Genomic DNA, 20,410 nt, shown 5'->3' on the forward strand with positions numbered 1-20,410 from the left:
TTACCCCATTCCTCTCTGAGGTGATGCAGTCTCAACTGATGCATCTCCCTGTTCAGGGCAATATCTTCCACAGCAAAAGACAAAAATGACAGGTATGAAAACATTATGAATAAATGTGTTGGCTAACTAATCCATGGGTCACTATACTTACACAACTGAGTGATGTTTGCAGTCTTAAATTCATCTTTCCAATGACTCAACAGGGCCTGCTTGCACCTCTTCATGTCACTGCAATGGTGATGAGATTGTTCTCCAGTGCGAGGAAAGCCAGTTGCACTGGAAACAGCCTGAGCCAAGCTATTCTATGCCTCAGCCTTATGCTAAAACTTGGTATAATCTCCTGCAGCAGTCTATGGCTGTAACACTTGAGAAGGATTGCCATAAGCATCCTGAACTCCTCTTCACACCAACTCTGTATTCTAAATGGAGCACTAACCTCACCTTCATCAGCCATGTCTATACAAGTACGCCTAGAACTAAATGTCTGAATTGGTGTACAGTTCAGATCTTGCATGTAACAGTCTGTGTGCAACCACACACAGGCTTGCAAACTGCACTTGTGCAACTGAAAGCAGAAAAATGGCTTGGCAGAGACTTTGACAACAGTGATGTGAAATATGGTTGTGAGATTTAGTAATGTGTGATGCTCACCCTATTTGCACATGTTCTCATATTAAACACTGAAATGTTTCATGATTTTTGTTATAATCATTTTTGGTTGGAGGGAAAATTGTATGAATTGTAACATACTGGGCTGTTGGGATTTATACCATGGTACAATTCACTTGTACCAACTGAGAGTTGAACTCATGAGAAAAAGGAGAATAAAATGGCAGCCTTTGCTTATTAACTATCAGTGCCACAGGAGAATTTCCTTTTTTAAGTGATAAGTTGAATTATGCTAATTTCAAAATTAATGGGGATTTATTTAAGAAATATCTGTATGTGTGTGACTTTAAGTACTCATGATACTGCATTTGTATGTAGAAAGCAGTATTTGTGGTTATAAACACATTTCAAATGATTGGAGTTGCATGACCTGACCATGACATGTTCGAGTAGTTTTCATATATACTTTACATGACATATAAACTGTCCGAAGCACATATTTATAATATGTGATGACTCATACTAATTATAACAAAAGTATTGTGTGCATCATACCTATGCATATAAATTCTAAATTAACTATCACCGTTGGCACTTAACATAATGTACACCCATTATATTAGCGTTATATAGCAAGCATTAATGATAATTGTGTTGCAGAAATAATCTTTATAATTCTCATTTCTATTCAGTGTTACATTCCTAATCAAACATTTGTGACAAATCTCATTCTGATCTTTTCAGTAAAAAATGCCTGTACAGTGGTTGGAACCCTGCATTCCTCTTTTTCAAAACTCACTGAAATTATACCTTGTACCACAGAAATAGGCAGCTGACAGGTACATTTTCTACACCCAGTGTTTTCCAGAGTGCTGATGGCTCACCAGTACCAGTCTCATTTGTGCTACTAATGGCGTTCTGAATTAAATTTTTCATTTTTTGCCTTCCGTCATTTCATACAGGCCAGGTGGAGTATAAATGCAAAAGCTCTACATATGTATAAATTGTAAATAAAAAAAGCCATCAATAAACAGAGCTGCTATGAAATTATTCTGATGCGGTCATCCTTTGAACATTGGCTTTCCACATCAGAACTTAAATTTGTATTACACATCATTAGGGCTTCAGGTAATGGCAATTATTCAGAAAGAGGACACACATGATATTATATCATCTCATTTGTGACACACCACTACAGATAATAATGATGCACTTTGAAAGGGAAATACATTGTTGTCATTATTAATACTTAGGCTATATGGTTACCCAAGCTATAATATATTCTACATATTCCCACATTTATTATGTTAATTTCTGTTCTCACACTTTAGAAACTGTAATTTCTGACGTTATACATAGCAAATGTTGTTATTCAAAACAAGAATACTAAAACTTCCTGCAATAAAACATTGGTTATAGCAATTCACAAGGACTATAGGTGACATATTCACCATTTATCATTCAATTCAGATCCCAAAATGTATGTCAATTCTTCTTTTGACACCATAAGCAAAATTATCAGTTCTATAGGTTTAAGTCCCACAGTACATCTGATACATCTTCTTTTGCTTCCAATTCAAAGAATGTATAGCTTGTGCCACAGAGATAGTTGCCCAAAAGGTGCATTTTCTTCACTCATTACTATCTAGAGTGCTGACAGCAGAACAATGGCACCATGCTTATTAGTGTGGCAGAAGGCATCTCAAATTAGGTTTTTCTTTTTTGCCTGCTGATGTGACCCATCATTGCACACTGATAAGAAATAAAATATATATATATAAGTAATTTTATATCTAGCAATGAAAAGAGAAAATGATGACATTAATCTGACGCATTCATCCTTGGAACATCAACTTGCTACTTGCATTTGTGTTACATATCATCTGGCATTATTGCAATGGCAAGTATTAAGAAATGGGACACACAGCTAATTTTTTACACAGCAAATATAAGAGATAATGACAGACTTTTTAACTGAATATATTACTGTCATGATCACTACTTGGGAGATATGGATAAGTAATCCAACATATAATATACATATTCCCACATTCCTGTAGTTGCTTGTTTTCTGCTTTTACACTTTACAAACTCTTATAAATCACATAATGCATATCAAATTTTATTATTGTTAATAATATGGATAGCTGAGCTTCCAACAACCAAATATTTGTAATTGAAACTCACAAGGAGTATAGCTAGCATATTTATCAGTTATTAAACAGAATTAGTATGTTTAATTCATATACACAATTGTGTGACTTCATATTCCGAACCCTTCAATAAAATTATCTGCAAATTGGATTTGAACCCTGCTCTACCTGCTCTGTTTCTTCAAGCGCAATGCAAATACACATTATGCCACAAATATATGTATTTGACAGGTGCATTTTCTTTGATCAGCACTGTTCAGGGAACTGACAGCAGTGCAATAGCACCAGGCTCATTTGCGCTACATATGTTAGCCCAATTTAAATTTTTAATTTTTGCCTTCAGCCATGGCTGTGACTGCCAAGTGGTACACAACTGCAAAAGGAAAAAATGAATTAAATAACTCTAGAAATAAATTATAAGTAAAACTAAAACAATTAAATGGTATATCTAACAATGAACAAAGTTTTTGCTGGACAGTAAATTCTTCACATTTTACAAACTGTCATGTTACATCAATCATAGCACACGTTGTTATTAATAATGTGAAGAATTTACTGCCCAACAAAAAAATTTGTAACAGACATTCACAAGGACTACAGGCAACATTGTTGCTATTTATCTCACAGACTTTTGCCTGTTCAATTCATACACCAAAATGTATGTCAATAGTTGTTATGACCACTCTCAGTAAATATATCTTTGCACTGGACTTGAACACTGCTTTATCAGTCCTCTTTCTCTAACCTCATTTCAGTTACACCTTGTACTTCATAGATAGGTAGCTAACAGCTGCATTTTCGTCACTGAATACTGTCCAGAGTGCTGATGGAAGCCCAACGGTGTCTAGCTTATTTGTTCTACTGAAGGCATTCTAAATTAAATTTGTGAGATTTTAACTTAAGAGGTTTGCATTCAGCTGTGAACCATGATTCCATGCTGACAAGTGTCATGCTAATACAAAAGAAACAAAAGGAATTAAATAGCAAGTGTAAAGATAAATTATAAGTAAAACTAAAACAATTAAATGGTATATCTAGCTATGAACAGACCCTTACACCATTAACTTGACACGTGTCCTTTTCACATCTGCTTTCCACATCATAACAAGCATTTGTATTATGTATCCATCAGCATTTCATGTATCACCAATTAATCAGAAAGGAGGTACACAGCAAATTACAGTAGCTCATTTTTGATACATCATATAAAGTTAATAATAACAGACTTTTACAGGAAATGTATTATTGTCAAGATGGCTACTTGAGAGAGCTGGATAAGTAATCCAGCATGCATGAGACATATTTCCATATTCCACATGTTAATTCTTTTATGTTATCGCACTTTACAAACTGTCTTATTTTACATCATACATAGCATATGTTATTAGCAATGAGAAGAGTTTTCTTTCCCAACAAAAAAATGTGTAACAACAATTCACATGGGCTACAGGTAGCATTCTTACCATTTATCCCACAGGCATTATCCTGGCCAAGCCATATACCAAAATGTGTTTCAATAGTTATTATGGCCTTCCTCTGTAAAAATATTTTTATACTGGATTTGAACCTTGCATTAACAGTCCTCCTTGTGCCAGGGATAGGTAGGCTGTCAGGTGCATTTTCTGACAGAAGTGCAACAGCACCAAGTGTATTTGCACTACTGAAGATATTACAAATTATATCAAATAATTTTTATGAGTTTTTACCTTAGAAGGTGAACTGTCATTCACTGCTAGTGATCACTGGCAGTCCCTGGTGCTCAATAGGAAGCGATGCACAAAGGATGATGCCAAAACATATATATATATATATATATATATATATATATATATATATATATATATATATGGGTTTACTTCAAATTAGCAAAAACACACTTACCCAAAGACAAAATCACTGAGACAAAATGTCCAAAACTTGATTTTAATGATCAACTATATTGCTGAACTATTTTTGAGGGTAAGCATCCAGTTGGCCAACATGGGGAAATTTGCCCTTTTCCCCCACTGTAGTGTGATCTCAGAGTTGCTATACTTAGTTGGGGGGTGTGGGGTGTGGAGGGCATAACCCCCCACCTGGGAGGGTTGGAGATAGTCCAGTGTGTTTCTTCATGAAATGTCCATCGACTGGATACTTACCCTGAGAAAAGTTTTGGCAATATGGTCTTTCATTAAAATCAGGTTTTGGAAATTCCTTCTCTGCAATTTTGTTTTCGGGTAAAGTGGTCCTTCGTTAATTTGAAGTAGACCTATATATATATATATATATATATATATATATATATATATATATATATATGTATATAAATTGGAAATGAAGGATTTAAATGTACATTTCTACACTTTGTTGTTTTATAAAATGACTATATGCTCAAACAGCACCCTCTCTGGATCTAAAGCTTGAAACCATGGAATTAACAAGACACCGCTGAGTTTATTTTTCAACATTTGCCACAGTGGCACATGTTATGATGAAGTGAAAGTAGATTACATATCCTGAAGATGTGACATTGTACATTAAAGGTGCAAGATAAGCATTTTGTCACAGCTGTCCTATGTAATTTACCAGCAGATGTGTAGCTGAATGTCATATTTAGAACAGTAAAACATACTATTCAATTTTATGTGTTAGAATTGTTAAAATTTAATTTAAGAAATGGTGATTATGAGAATATGACTGATTGCATGGAACTTAGATGTATTATATGTTTACAGGCAGATAAGGATTGAAACTATATTTTTAAAGCCTTTATAGAAATTGTGTGCTCTTAATAAGTGCATTAATTGTCTATATATATTTGATTGTTTCACTCTGTTTTTTTACCATTTTCTATTAAAGGTTTAGATTTTTTTAGGTGTTATTTGAATGTTTCACTCTGTTTTTTTTCCTTTAGTCTGAAGAAGCACCTGTGGAGTGAAAGCACTTACCGTTTTCTGTTAAAATTTTTCATTTTTAGAGGTATTTGCCGCATTGATTGCTCAATTTATTACTTTCTGTATTATCTATAGAAACAATTTCATTAAGACCAAATTTAACTGAAGAGTTGGTTTTCAATTGCCATTTGAATTCCTTAACTTCTATCCACCCTCTCATATCTAAACTTACATTGTCCACAATAAAACATTTAAAACTATAACTGTTATTCACCTTAATGCTTAAATAAATCATTACATTCATTCTTCTTTTTTATCATAAAGGTGCTGATAAATTCTTTCTTTAAAGGTTTTTTTCTGTTTTTATGACAGAAAAACAGGGGGATTCATTACATTGTGCAATGTAAACCACTTTACTACTATAAAACTAACAATGTTGTGTAATACATACTTCCCCATATCCTTCAATAACAAAATTACCTCCCTGTAAAATATATTTGCAATGCTTACAATGCCCATGTGCTTTTAAACCAGGAAAGTTACTCACTACCTTGTATCTTTCTAACGGGCTCATGGAGCATACATCCTTCCTATATGCCACCACCTATTCCAATTCATTGTTACATTTTTAGAGTTTGCATCCTTATATTCAGAGAAAAAAATAATAAAAGGCCAGATGTTGAGGTTAGCCAAAATAGTTTCCCAATACAAGGTACTTCATAAAGAATGTATCAAGTTAAGTGAGATGTTAGAGAAAACAGGTTATTCTATTGTGGTTATTAATACTATAACGGAGGAAGTTAATTTCAAAAGGTAACAGGAGATATTCTATACCATTAGGGAAAAGGATTTTGTGTTTAACAACAAAGACCATTAAGTGGGTACTGGAGATTTTGGTAGTGGTATGATTCTGTCCTACAGTTTGGATTTTCATGCAATAAAAGGGGTAATCAATACAAACTGACATATTTTCATAGGTAGGTTCATAGGTTAATACTAGGCTATCTGCCCTAGGGCATTTATAAGTCTAGCCAGAGTGTAGATTAGCCTACTGTGCCTCTGTAAAGTAGGTCACAGAAGGTACCCTTTTAAGATTAGTTTACTGTGCCTCTGTCTAGCAGGGACACAGAAGAGATCCCAGGGGTGAATTTGCGATTTCCCATCCACGCGTCCAGATTTCGCTTGAAGAGGGTCAGCAAGGGGCTATGTCTAACATGAATTGGGATTTTATTCCAGAGTGAGGGGAGCCTCTGGGAAATTAATCTGTCCCTCCAGCATGTCCTATTTATTTTTGTGCTGAGGTTTAGGTCCCTGGAGCGTGTAGCTCTAAGGGACTTGGATTTTTTGAGGTGGAGCATGTCCATTAATTCTGGGTTTGACATGGCTTTGTACGTCAGGCATAGATCGCCTCTGAGTAGGCGGTAAGCAACTGAGTAGAGCTGGAGATTCTTTAGTCGAGCTGCATAGGACATCTATTTGTAGCCCATGATCCTCTTGGTGAGGTAGTTTTGGGGTCTCTTCAGTTGCTGCAGGTGTCAGGTAAGGTACATCCCAAAAGGGGCATTGTATTCAATTATGGGCCTGATGAGTGACGAGTAGAAGGGCACAATGACCTCTCTTGATCTAGATGCGAACCCTTTCGTGATAAGGTGGGCTATATAGAAGGTCTTTCTAACCACTTTGGCAACGTGATTATCAAAGGAGAGATTACTATCTACATTGGTCCCCAAATCTCTAATTACTTCTTCCGTGCTTAATGGATTACCACCTATGTGGTAATTTGTAGGTACCTTGTTTTTCCCAAAGGGGATGACTATGCACTTTTTAGCATTAAGCTTGAGGCCGTGGCTCTGGCACCAAGCATCCGTCTCTGTGAGACCCTTTTGGAGGATGCTTGTGTCAGCTGGAGATTCAATTATGGCCCCCAGTTTGCAGTCATTTGCAAACTTTGTCAGCCATAATCCCCCCATGTTAGCCTGAACCTCAGAGAAGTATATACCAAACAAGAGAGGTCCCAGAACTGAGCCCTGTGGGACACCACTTGTAACTGGTTTGGATTCGGACATGGCACCTGCGATTCTGACCATGTGGGTTTTATCTCTGAGCCAGTTTGCAACCTATCTTGTGATATAGGGGTTGATATTTAAGCTGGTAAGCTTATTTATGATGCCCGAGTGGGGTATTGTGTCGAAGGCTTTTGCGAGGTCCAGGTAGGCTGTGTGGACTATCTTGCCCTCATCTATGGCTTTGGTAACTGTTTCAAAGAAATCAACTAGGTTTAAGAGGCAAGATCTGCCCTTAACAAAGCCGAATTGGGTAGGGTCCAGTGTCTGGAGGCTCCCAATGTCTTTGTTTATGAGTTCCATGATAATATGCTCCATAGCTTTACAGACCAGACTAGTCGGGCTTATGGGGCGATAGTTCCCGGGGTTTGTTGTGGCGCCACCTTTGTGGAGTGGGACCACTGTAGCTGTATGCCATTCTTTGGGTACATATCCTGTAGTAAGGCTAAGTATGAACAGTGACTTAATGTGAGGATTCAGTTCTTCTTGGAGCTCATGTAAGACACAGCCTGGGACACCGTCCGGTCCCATAGATGCTGTGTTTTTTGCTTTGGAGAGGGCAGCTTTCACCTGTGCATCTGTGATGTCAGGGAGGTTACATTCAGTTGGGATAGGCATTAGCTCCTTTGGGGGGGGGGAGTTTGCGCTGAATCTGTCTCCCAGGATGTTGGCTATGTCAGCTGTAATGAGGAGCATTTTCAACAATTATGCCATTCACTGAAAGAGATATATAACCTTCTAAGAAGGAATGTATCAGCACCTTTATGATATAAAAAAGAAGAATGAATTTAATGCTTCATTTAAACACATTAAGGTAGATAACGGTCATAGTTTTAAATTTTATATTGTGGACAGTGTAAGTTCAGATATGACAGGGGGTCCCTGTAATGGTTTGTTAGAAGTTAAGGAACTCAAATGGTAGTTAAAAACTCCACTACAACTGCTTCTTCTGTTATACAACTTCTTAACAGAGCACTCCAAAAATGGGTAGAGCTCATTGTGGTCAAAGAACTATTGTTTCCTTACAGGATAACTAGTGAAAATATTCACTGTCCAACACAAATTGTGGATCTGATTCTAAAGACAAGTGTATATTTTAGGCATAGCACTAGCTGATACCTTCACAGGAGTCTCCTATTCCATTCTCTAAGTAAAGCAGTGTGACTTGGATCTTGACTAATGTTTCTTCTTTCCATCTTGTACTATGATTAATATGGGATTGTTTGTTATATTTGTTTTGTTTGTATATTTTTATAATAAAAAACACAGCATAGTGGCCCAGTGGATAGCATTATCACCTCACACCAAGACGTTCTCCAGTTCAGTTCTCATCTGGAGTGCCTTCTTTGTGGAGTCTGCATGTCCTTCATGTGTTTGCAAGAGTTTTCTCGGTGCACTAGTTTCTTCCTACATTCCAAAAACATGCAGTAGGTGAAATGGATACTAATTGGCCATAACTGTATCTGTGTGCCATTGAGTAGTATAAAAGAACAACTGTGCCAGGACTGGCTGCCCAGCAGTGTGAACTTTGGCTCCTGCTAATTGTCACATTTGAAGTGACACCCTGACCCTGTGCACAAAAAACAGACGAGTTCTGGATTGGTGGATGGATTTGTATATTTTTATACTTCCAGTGTTGTTATTTAATTCAGGAGATTAAAGGAACACTATGATTCTCTCTCTCTCTCTCTCAAGGACTTTTTTATGAAAACAAGCTCCTGTGGGAACAACTGCATGAAGATGCTGAAACAGGTCCTAGTCTTGTAGCATGGCATGTGTGACATGTAGTTGAGTGGGATAATGAGTATATCTCTCAATCTTCTTTTCAGGATAAATCATAAGTTTACTTTTATTACATCTCAGTTAAGGGTGCACAAAACCTCGTCAGAATTGTTTAGGAAATTATATAATAATTTAGCCCTTGAGGAAGAGTATAGCATTTTTTTTTTACTTTACAAGTATTGAAGTTTTTCTGTTAGGGAGCTAGCTGTATTTTCATCTTTAGTGATCCATCATTGAATCTAGCATTTCAAGTACTTTAATCTACCAAATGTGAATTACATTATTAGTGTTAGTTTGGATTACTGAATTCTTAATTATCAGCTTTCAAGTATACAAAGTGTCTGCCAGATCATATTGAGACCTAGCAGTTTTTATCCATGCTAGATAATGTTCCAGGTATTTACTTCATCTTTCTAAAGCAAGAATAACCTGTATGACTGTTGACCTCTCCCTTTAACAGATAGTGGGTTTACTTGAATGGGCACTTTTACATTACTGATTATTTATGCTTCCAAGTTTTAAGTGCCAACATACAGCTTAGAAATCACAAAATTGTTAAGGAAACTGGGCTTAGCATTAACTGAGATTTTCTGAGACTGCTTGCTTTCTGAAAAATTGTACAAATATGAGTAGCTCAGACAAATTCCAAACCTGACACAAATATAACAAACCAAAAAAAACAATGCTGTCTCAAGAAACCAAAGAAATCAATACATTTTAAATCAGACATAAAATAATAAATAAAATAATAAATGTCTAATTTTAAAATTCCTAAATTTCTTTGATTTCCTGAGACAATTAGTTTTGTTTTGTTTTTTCAACATTTCACTAGCCTTTGATCTGTTGTCTACCTACAGCTGTTATTGATTATATTACTGATGCAATTCTGTGACACTTTAAAGTCAACTATGGTAGATTCCTTCAGCGACTACTGTCTTCAAGATATTCTGTCCAGAGGATTTATAAGCAATGTTCTGTCTGTACTATGTTAATATAGGATTTGTCAGATTTTCCAGTAGATGGCACATGTAATAAATATGCTTACTTAATAAAATGGTGCACATTTAATGAAGAAAGTGAAACCTGTCAAGAGATAAAAATACAGGGAGAATGGGAAGTCTTTCTCAAATAAATATAAACATGATTCACATGAATCCACCAATAACTTCAATTTTGATCCTAGCAATATATTAGCAAGCAAATTCAGTGATTTATTCACCCCGCCGCACACCCACACATTGCAATCACTATCCATAATATTTTAGTTGCCACTGAAATCACACTGGAATAAGCCTCAGAATCTGTGTTAACATGTAAAAATAATACCTCCATGGCACCTGACAACTTACTAGGATATAGTTTCATCACAGCTAAGTATGCAGTATCTGAGCATCTACTTCAGCTTTTCAGCATCAGCCTCTTCTTAGGGTTTGTACCTGATTCTGTGAGTAGAGAACCCAGAAAATTAAATGCTTTTCTGTATCAGCTATTTATAACTGGATAACCCCATTGAACAAAGTATCCCATTTCAATGACCACTCAGAAACTCTGCATGGTTACGTGACTTCCTCAAACCCACACAGAAGGTAAATATTGGTTGGAGAAATTAAACCCTGTACCCTTGACTACAAGAAAGAAACAGTTCATTAACATCTTGGACCCTTAATTCTCTGCACTAGCTTCCATAAATCTTTCAACAGTATCAACATATTAGCATAATTTTATATTCATCTGCTTACTGGTTGTAAAGAGATGATCTGTGTCACATATTTTGAGACATGAAAAATTAAATCCTGTTTTTTTTTTTTTTTTTTTTTTTTACTGAAAAGAATTGAATTTTCATAAAACAAGAATATGAATTATTGTTACATAGGAAATTAAACATATCTTATTGATTAACAAAAGATATAACTATAAAAATACATAAAGCAACAATACAAACTATTTACGTAAGTGCCTAAGTTAAAAAGAACAAAGATTAAAAATAAAACACACAAAAAGAAGTATTCAAAGTTAAATATGAAATCATCAGTCATTCTTGTGTTTTGTCCAATATTTCTACCACTTTTTGCCAATATATATAATAAGATATAATCCTTTCTGTTCCTTTCCTGATAGTTATTAACTCCATCAGAGATACAGTTAACACAATACTTCTGAACTCCTTAAACGTTGGAGATGTTTCATTCTTCCAGATGGTTGTAATTGTCTTGTGTGCAATAGTTAAAAGATTCCAAAGAGGTGAATACTTTGCTCTGGGTACACATTGTAGAATATGAGCATTAAACAGAATTAAAGATTTGGACAACTGAAACTTATCATTGTCCCAAAATACTTTAAGCACTTGACAATCAAAAAAACACGTGTTGCCAGCCTGCCTTCATTTTTGGTTTACACCTCCAGCAATCCATTTTTGTTTAAACATTAAATTTTGCTTTACACATCCAACAATCCATTTCTTGTTTAAATATTAATCCTAAACTAACCTATGAGGTATCAAAAAAGACCCATGAAGAAATTTCCATGCAAATAACTTCCATTGGATTGACAAGGATTTACACTTAAGAAAAACAAGTATCCATTTTTTTATTTTCATCAGAAGCTCTATTATTAATTAATTTGTAATAATCCCAAAATTTCTCTTTATAATATGCTTTCATGCTTTTAACCATTTTATAAATTTTAGATAAGTAGCCTTTTCCCTGAATAGCATGATTTGTTAAATAAACAACATATTCAATAAATTTAGGGACCTTTTGTCTAATGGTTGGACTCATTAATTCTAATATATTTATAATGCATTGCCTTAGATACTATATTGGTAACCACATACTACTATCTAGATCAAATTTATGCATAACTTGTTCCATTGTTAGTAGTTTACCAGTATGTAACAACTGATCCCTAAAAAATTATTTATTTTCCTTGAGAGCTTTAATTGTGGCCACATCGAATGTATAGATAAAATCCTTAGTACAGGCAAAGGGATATAACAAAAAACTCCATACCTTAATATTTGGATTCTTGTTTAGATAATCATTGAATAGTTCTAATGTTTCAGCTATAAATTTAGAACTTATAATATTTCTTTTTATCAAAGGCTGTGTATTCTCTCATTATCCTGAAGAAATGATTGTATAGCAAATCTGTATGTTGCTGTGACACTGAGTGGCTTGATTCCAATCAAATGTTTTGATGGATTTGTTTCCATCTGGCTATATAAGAGGTGCTCAACCACAAAGATAAGGTCATTATGGCAGATGATAAAGCATACATCTCTATATAGATGATTAATAGCTATTCTTGGTCTACTATTAAACCATAAAGTTTAACATCAACTTGTTAAACTGGTTTTATATTGTTTAGAAGGGAGCATAGAAAATGCCTGCATAAAATATAACAATTTCAGAAAGAAAATAATGTAATTATGTATAATCTGTCCTCCATTGTAAAGAACGTATTCCATTTTTTATGAGACATTTTATAAGATTTAAAATATTGTTGTAGTTAAGAGATAGTGTCTCACTTGTATCTTTAGTTAATGAACCCTTAAAGATTTAATTTTATTATCAGAAACAAGATATTGAGAGAATTTCTTATTCAAATTCATTTTGCCAGAGTTCAATAATACCAATTTTTTGTTTTCATTGAATTTAAGTCCAAAGCCAGTGCTCAATTTATTTCAATAAAGCATCTAATGAGCTAACATTGTCATTTAGAGTAAGCAAGATGTCATCAGCAAAGATCTGAACCTTCATTTACAGGTTATTCCCAATCTGGAAACCTTTAATGCTTGAATTCTTTCTAATATAGTATATAAAAGGCACTATAACTAAAGTAAACAACAAAGAAGATAAAGGGCATCCTTGCTTTGTGCTTCTAGTAATTGATATAGATGTAGAGAGACATGATCTTGACATATGCTGAATATTTCTCATTAAAGTGATTTAATTAACTGAATAAACTTAAGAGGAAAAACATATTTTTTTCTAAAGCTAGCATTAAATAGCTCCAGTCAAATGAATCAAAGGCATTATTTATGTCTAGACTCAATAGGGTCATGATCCTCTTTGTAAGATTTACATAATCGATTCGAGAAAGTATTATTTTAATTCTGTCATAAGTGGCTGTGCTCTTAATAAAACCTGTTTGGTCTTCATCTATTAATAAAGGAAACAACAGCTTAATTCTATCTGCATGAATTGTCATGAACAGTTTGTAATCAACATTCAAAAGAGATATTGGTCTATAAGAAAAGCATTCAGCAGCACTTCTTTCAGATTTCAAAATAGGTAATATTACTATATATTACTGTATACTTCCCAGAACGAGGTATATCTATACGATCGTTTACTAAGTTAAATGCCTTTAACATCAAAACTTAAAGCTTCCTTGGGCAGAAGTTTAAACATTTCTGATATAATATTATATATTCCAGGTGCTTTATTAAGCTTTAATTTATTAATGTGTGATTGAAGTTCAGACATTGTAATTTGTTTATCATTTAACTTAATATGCTGATCCTGTAACTTAATTTTTATATTTTTCTGAAGAAAAGCACTTATATGTTGTGGTTCTACTTTAACACTTTGAGAGTTTATTTTATTTATTTATTTATTTATTTTTATTTTACATTTGTTGACCGGGCTAGTCTAGCTGGATATATGTCCATTTTCAGTAGAGGCCTGGGGAGATAAGCTCCAATCAGTTCAGATGAAGTTCACATATACAGCAGTACATATTTAAATTGCAAAAAAAAAGAAAAAGAAAAAGTTTTTTTTTTTTTTTATGTGGTCACGCATTTATAAAGTATAATAAAAAAATGAAAAATATCTAACTAGGCTTAGTACAATTACTAATGAAGTTACAATTTAATGTTCAAAAGATTAATAGCTAAAAAGTAGAATATAAATATAGATAAAAGGAAGATAAAAAAGAAGGTAATATGATGTAGCAGTTGAGTAATACATCTAGTAGTACAATATGCCACCTTTTGAGAATACCGTAATAAGTAAGAACATTATGGAGAGGTAGAATAGAGGCTAAGATCAAATTGTTGCAGAGATGAGAAGGTAAAGTTGCATCAAGTAACAAGAGCATGTTGGTCAGTCAGGTTTAGTACAGGGGCACATCCAATGTGTTTTGAGATAGAGCTTAAGTTTATTTTTGAACAGAGTAATAGAAGGAAGTGTAGAAAGTTCGGAGGGAAGTAGAGTCCAGGTTTTTCTGACAATATTAGAGAAGAGAGAGTCTCCAGCTCTATTGTTTGATTTATTGATATTTACAAGAAATTTTTGTGAAGATCTTAGGGACTTCAGGTTATGGTAGGGGTGAATAAGATTAGATAGGATGGGTGTCTTGGCTGGTTGATAAAGTATTTTATGGGCGATGGCAAGTTGACTGAATTTCAGTTGCTGCTGTAATTCAAGCCACCCTAGTTGCTTTAGATTAATACAGTGGTGTGTTCTGAAAGGGTTACCTGTGGCAAATCTGGCTATACTATTGTAGGAGTTTTCAAGTTTCTTAAGATTATTTTTTGACAGATTAGTAAATATGGGTGAGGCATAAAAAAGAGTAGAGATTAGGTGGGTGTGGGCAATAGTTATTCTGGTTGCAGGAGTTAGGAAGGGTTTGATCCTATAAAGAGAGCCTATTTTTTTATTGGTAGTTTTCAGAGTGTTGTTGATATGGGTGTCAAAGTTAAGGTTGTTGTCTATGGTGATACCTAGCAGTTTGGTAGTAAGATATTGGGATATAAGAGTACTATTATTGGATGCAACAGTGAAGTCTATTGGGGGAGATTTACTGGTAGGTGTAAAAAGGAGAAGTTTAGTTTTTTTTAGGGTTTAGTAAGAGACAGCATTTTGTAAACCATAGTTCTACAGAATTAAATACGTCTTGTGTATGGGAGTGAAGTTCAGATACAGAAGTGGCTGAGCATATAAGTGTAGTGTCATCTGCGTATTGTATACATGTAGCTTGAGGAACTACTTGGTGAAGGTCATTGATGAATATAGAAAACAGGAGAGGGCCCAATATGGATCCTTGAGGGACACCAATATTAACAGGTAAATGGGTAGAAAGAATGGTGTTCCAGAGCACAGCTTGGTGTCTGTCATTTAAGTAGGACTGGAACCATTTTATAGCTAGATTGTCAAGTGACAGAGATTTGAGAATGTTTATGAGTATATTGTGATTTACGATGTCAAAAGCCTTGTACAGGTCAATGAAAAGTGCAGAAGAAAGCATGTTAAGGTTACGGTTTTTGTTGATGGTGTCTATAAAGGAGAGGAGGGCAGTAGCAGTGCTGTGGGAAGGTCTGAAACCATGTTGGGAGTTGGAAAGCAGGTTATGATGGAGAAGGTGGTCTAGCAATTGCCTGTGGATACATCTTTCCATAATCTTAGATAAAGGAGAAAGTAGGCTATGGGTCGATAGTTGGAGAGTTCAGTGGAGTCTCCCCCCTTATGAAGGGGAATAATATGAGAGACTTTCCAAAGTTTAGGGATATATCCTTCAGTGATGGTTCTATTGATGAGAATGGAGATGGGGTAAGCAATAGATTTGGCTGCTAATTGTAAGTATTTTGCAGGTAGTTGGTCAGCAGAGGGAGTGCATGGTTTGAGTTTTCGGATCAGTTTGAGAATGAATGCTGTTGGGACAGGTTGGAAGTGAAATGGAGGTGGTGGGTTAGTGTCAGAATTAGATATAGTTCCATTTTGAGGAGAGAGCTGACTGGCAAGAGTTTGAATTGCATTGGTGAAAAAGGTATTAAAAGCATTAGCAGTTTGTTTGGGATTTTCCTTGTCAGTGCCTTGTGGGTTAGGTGTGATAGATTGACCGGGATGGAATAATTGCTTAATACTTGCCCAGAACTTTTGTGGCTTATTATGGTGGGTCTTTTGAGATTGTAGGTAATAGTTTTGTTTATCGGACAGTATAGCTTTTTTTGTTTCATTTCTCAGTTGTTTGTAGTTTTGAAGGTCAGCAGGGTTTTTAGTTAAGCGTGATGTATTCCAGTGTTTATTTCTGAGATGGATTTTTTGCTTAGTTTCCTTAGAAAGCCAAGGAGCATATTTAGTTCTTATCCTGATAGAGCGGGTAGGAGCATGGTGGTTGAGTATGGTTAGGAAATTTGCATTAAAGTAATCAACAGCTTCATCAAGAGAAAGGTATTTTAAGGGGGACCAATTACATGTTGTAAGTTCACTTTGGAATAGATCCAAGTTGAAGTTTTTCTTGGTTCTGATTGTCCTAAATATGGGTTGATTGGGAACATTGGTTTTGAGCCTGATGATGTAGGTTAGTGAGTGGTTGCTTATGTCATCAGGGAGGGTTCCGGATTCATAAGTCTGGGGTTGACTATTAATGAGTATCCAATCTAAGGTGCTTTCTTTCTTTTTAGTTTTGTTTATTCTAGTAGAGGAGGTAATAGTTTGGGTAAACCCATAGAGATTAATATGGCTAGTAGGGATGTCATTGTTGCAACATTTCCAATCAATGTTAAAATCACCTAAGATTATGGTTTCTTGCGGAAGGTTTTGAGATAACCAGCAAATGATGTTTTCAATGGTAGAAATGTTGTTGCCTGGAGGAACATAGATACAGATAATATAGATAGATTTGACAGAGTTTAGCTGAATCTTGGTAATAATTATCTCAGCATTAGAGTCCTGAGGAGGTTTTTGGTTGAAGATGGTTATTTGAAGATCAGATTTGAATAGAACTGCTACTCCACCACCTTTCTTGGCTACACGGTCAAGACGTAGGATTGTGTAACCAGGTGGGATAACTTCATTGTCTTTAGTTGCAGGTTTTAACCAAGTTTCTGTTAGGCAAATAATATCAAAGGAGTAGAGTTGCAAGAAGGTATGGAGTTGTGTTATTTTATTATTAATGCTACGTATGTTGAGGTGAGCTATTAAGAGTGAGTTGGGAGGTTTTTTAAGTAGGGGGATGGCAGAGGGGTTTGGGCTGATGAGTTGAGTGGTAATGGAGGTGTTAGGACCAGGGTTTGGGTGAATATCTCCATCCTTTAGGGTGATGAGTAGTGTTAGATATCTAGTATTAGTATATTTACTGAGAAAAAATGGGTATCTCCTGTTATTAGGGAAATTATATCTAATCTGGGTTGTCCTGTGTATTTAGGTAGTAGATAGCTGTATGTGGAAGTAGTGTTGAAATGGTCAGTGTGAGAGGCTAGTGCAGAAGAGGTAGATTGTTTAGTAGGGTAGAGAAAGTGTGAATATCTTGGTTGCTCATAGGAGGTTAGCAGGTATGCTAGTGTTAAAGGAGGTAGAAGTGTAAGTATAAGTAGCTTCTGTAAGAGGATTAGGGTGGATGGTTTATTCCATGCCATGGTAGATAAAGGATTTACTATAGGTACAGAGGTAAAGTAGGTGTGGTAAGGAAAGGTCTAAGCGTGTGGTGGGAGATATAAGAAGTGGTGGAAGAGAGGCGGGAAAATAGACAGGATTGTTTAATGGAACTGTGATAGTGATTGGTGGAATGGAGAAGGGGTGTGGTTTGATAGGTATAAGATTAGGACCACTGGGGGTGGGTGAGAATTGGGGGTAGGGTAGGGGAGCGGAGTGAGCAAGCAGGACGAACGGAGTGGGTTGAGACAATTGAAAGAGAAGCTGGCAAGAAACTATCAGGAATGCAGGTAGCTAGAGGTAAGTGAGGAAGGACCTGAGTAGGAAAGGTCTGAAATAACCCAGGAGTCAAGCAAACATAGGATACAGGAGGGTAGATGCTGTTTCAGTGCAAGGTGAGTAAGAGGAGGAGCAGGTCAAGAACTTAGGGAATATAGTGAAGTTGCAGAGGTAAGGCAGGGAGAGAGGCAGTGAAAAATGGAAAGGATGAGGGTGAAGAAAGATAAAAAGTAAGGAATATAGCGAAGTTACGGAGGCAAAACAGAGAGAGAGGCAGTGAATAATGGATAGGAGAAGGGTGCCACCTAGTGGGCAAATCTAGTATTGTAGGAAAGCATGTGAGGGATAATTGGTGAAGAACTGTGGAAGACAAGATACTTAGTAAGAGAGGGTTAGTGTAAGTGAAGAGGTATGTTGGATGTTAGGTAGATAGAAGGGAGGGGTAAAGGCTGATGGTTGTTCAAGCTCGTAGCGAACTTTGGAGCCCTGATACAAATAGTAGAGAGAGGGCTACTGTACAAGTGGACTAAGTCCATAACATACTTTCTTCCTTCCTTGATAGAGGGTGCAGAGAAGGCAGGTAGATGAGGCCACTGGAGTTTGGATAGGGTTCATTTATCACCGAGTAGTTACTATTATGGTAGTGTATTTTAAATGCCTCTAATATTCCCTCCAACTCTGACACTTTCTTCTTAGTACCTGATATATATACTTCCTTTATCTGATGTGATTGTATTATCTTTTAGTTCTATTGGCTATTATCTTCTGATTTCCTGGATTCATTGTATAAGAAACAAATCTAATCTTTTCTAAGTCAGTCATAGTTTTGTGATGTAATATTTCTAAATATTTTTTATTTTTAATTTCCAATTCCTTAGTTAGATGCTTCATCCCTTTTTGAATGTTATGTTTTTACTCATCAATACTTTTTTGAAACTCCACCAGATCTTTATTCCATTTCTTCCTATTATTAATGTACCAGGTTACAACTTTCCCATATAAATAAGACTTCAATGAGTCCCTTACATATATCTCTGAGATGACTCCATTTAGGTTTGACTCAAGAAATGAATATATTTCCCTGATATAAAATTTCTTAAAATCTTTTAAACTCATAATGTAAGATGGTATTCTAGTAATAGGAACCCTTTCTCTTACATCTATATCTAAGTCAAATGAAAGTGCATTGTGGTCTGAAAGAGGACATGAAATTACCTTAACCTTGTTGAGCTTTATATTTAATTCTCTTGAAAAGTAGACTCATCAATTATTGAATAGGAACCATCTCTATGCAAATAAAACATATAAAACAGTGAACCTGGTTCAGCATATTCATTTATATCAACTAGATTAAACATGTCAGTGAATTCAGTCAATGCCTTTGAAGTAGCTATTTTCCTATGCGTGTTTATAGTGCTAGTGTCAGTATCATCCATTATACAATTAAAATCTCCAGCTAGCATTGTATTTCCTTTTGAATATTGCATGATGTCTTCTATCTGTTGTTTAACTACTGTGACTCCTAGTCCAGGGATCCAGTAAAGATTCGCTAAGGTATATATTTTCCCATTCATTTCTAAAGTAACCAAAGAAAGCATCCCTGAACTGTCTTGATAAGTATTTATAAGTTTAGGCGTTATGGTTGAGTTCTTCCGTAAAATCATTACACCTCATGTCTTTTGTTTATGATGTGAACTTGGCAAAACTGTATAATAAATAATAAATTTGTTTAATTATTCTTGTAAATGGTGTGTATCCTATAAAAATATAAGTTTTGGATTTAAAATGTTTAAGTATTTAATCAGAATTCTTCTTTTACAACTATTATTTAAACCATTTACATTAATGGAGATGCATTTCAGAACTAAATTATGATTTACAGAATTTCTAGGCATATATAAGTGGCATAATCAGAGAGAAAAAAATAAGAAACATATAGCCATTAGATAAAATTATTTAACTACTTGTGCTATAACAATATTATTAATATTCCTAGGCACCCCCCTCAAAAAAAAAAAAAACAACAAAAAAATATTAAATGTTGAACTAAAAAGCACACTGTTTAATCAGTGGGGAAAAAAAGAACTTCTACACTTCAATTGCCAAGCCATCCAAGTGCACCATCTTGAACCCTTTTCAACCCATCCCAGGTCTGACTATCTAAAACATTATATGCTAACAAAAGGTAAACAATTATTACTAGTAGTTATCTAATTAAGTGAAGTGTACAGAAAAACAGTCTCCTTATAATAAAATTCCCACTACTTAAATACACA

The sequence above is a fragment of the Protopterus annectens genome, chromosome 5.part0 (genome assembly GCF_019279795.1).
Source record: "Protopterus annectens isolate FY-2018-M chromosome 5.part0, PAN1.0, whole genome shotgun sequence".
NCBI classification, from domain to species: domain Eukaryota; kingdom Metazoa; phylum Chordata; order Ceratodontiformes; family Protopteridae; genus Protopterus; species Protopterus annectens.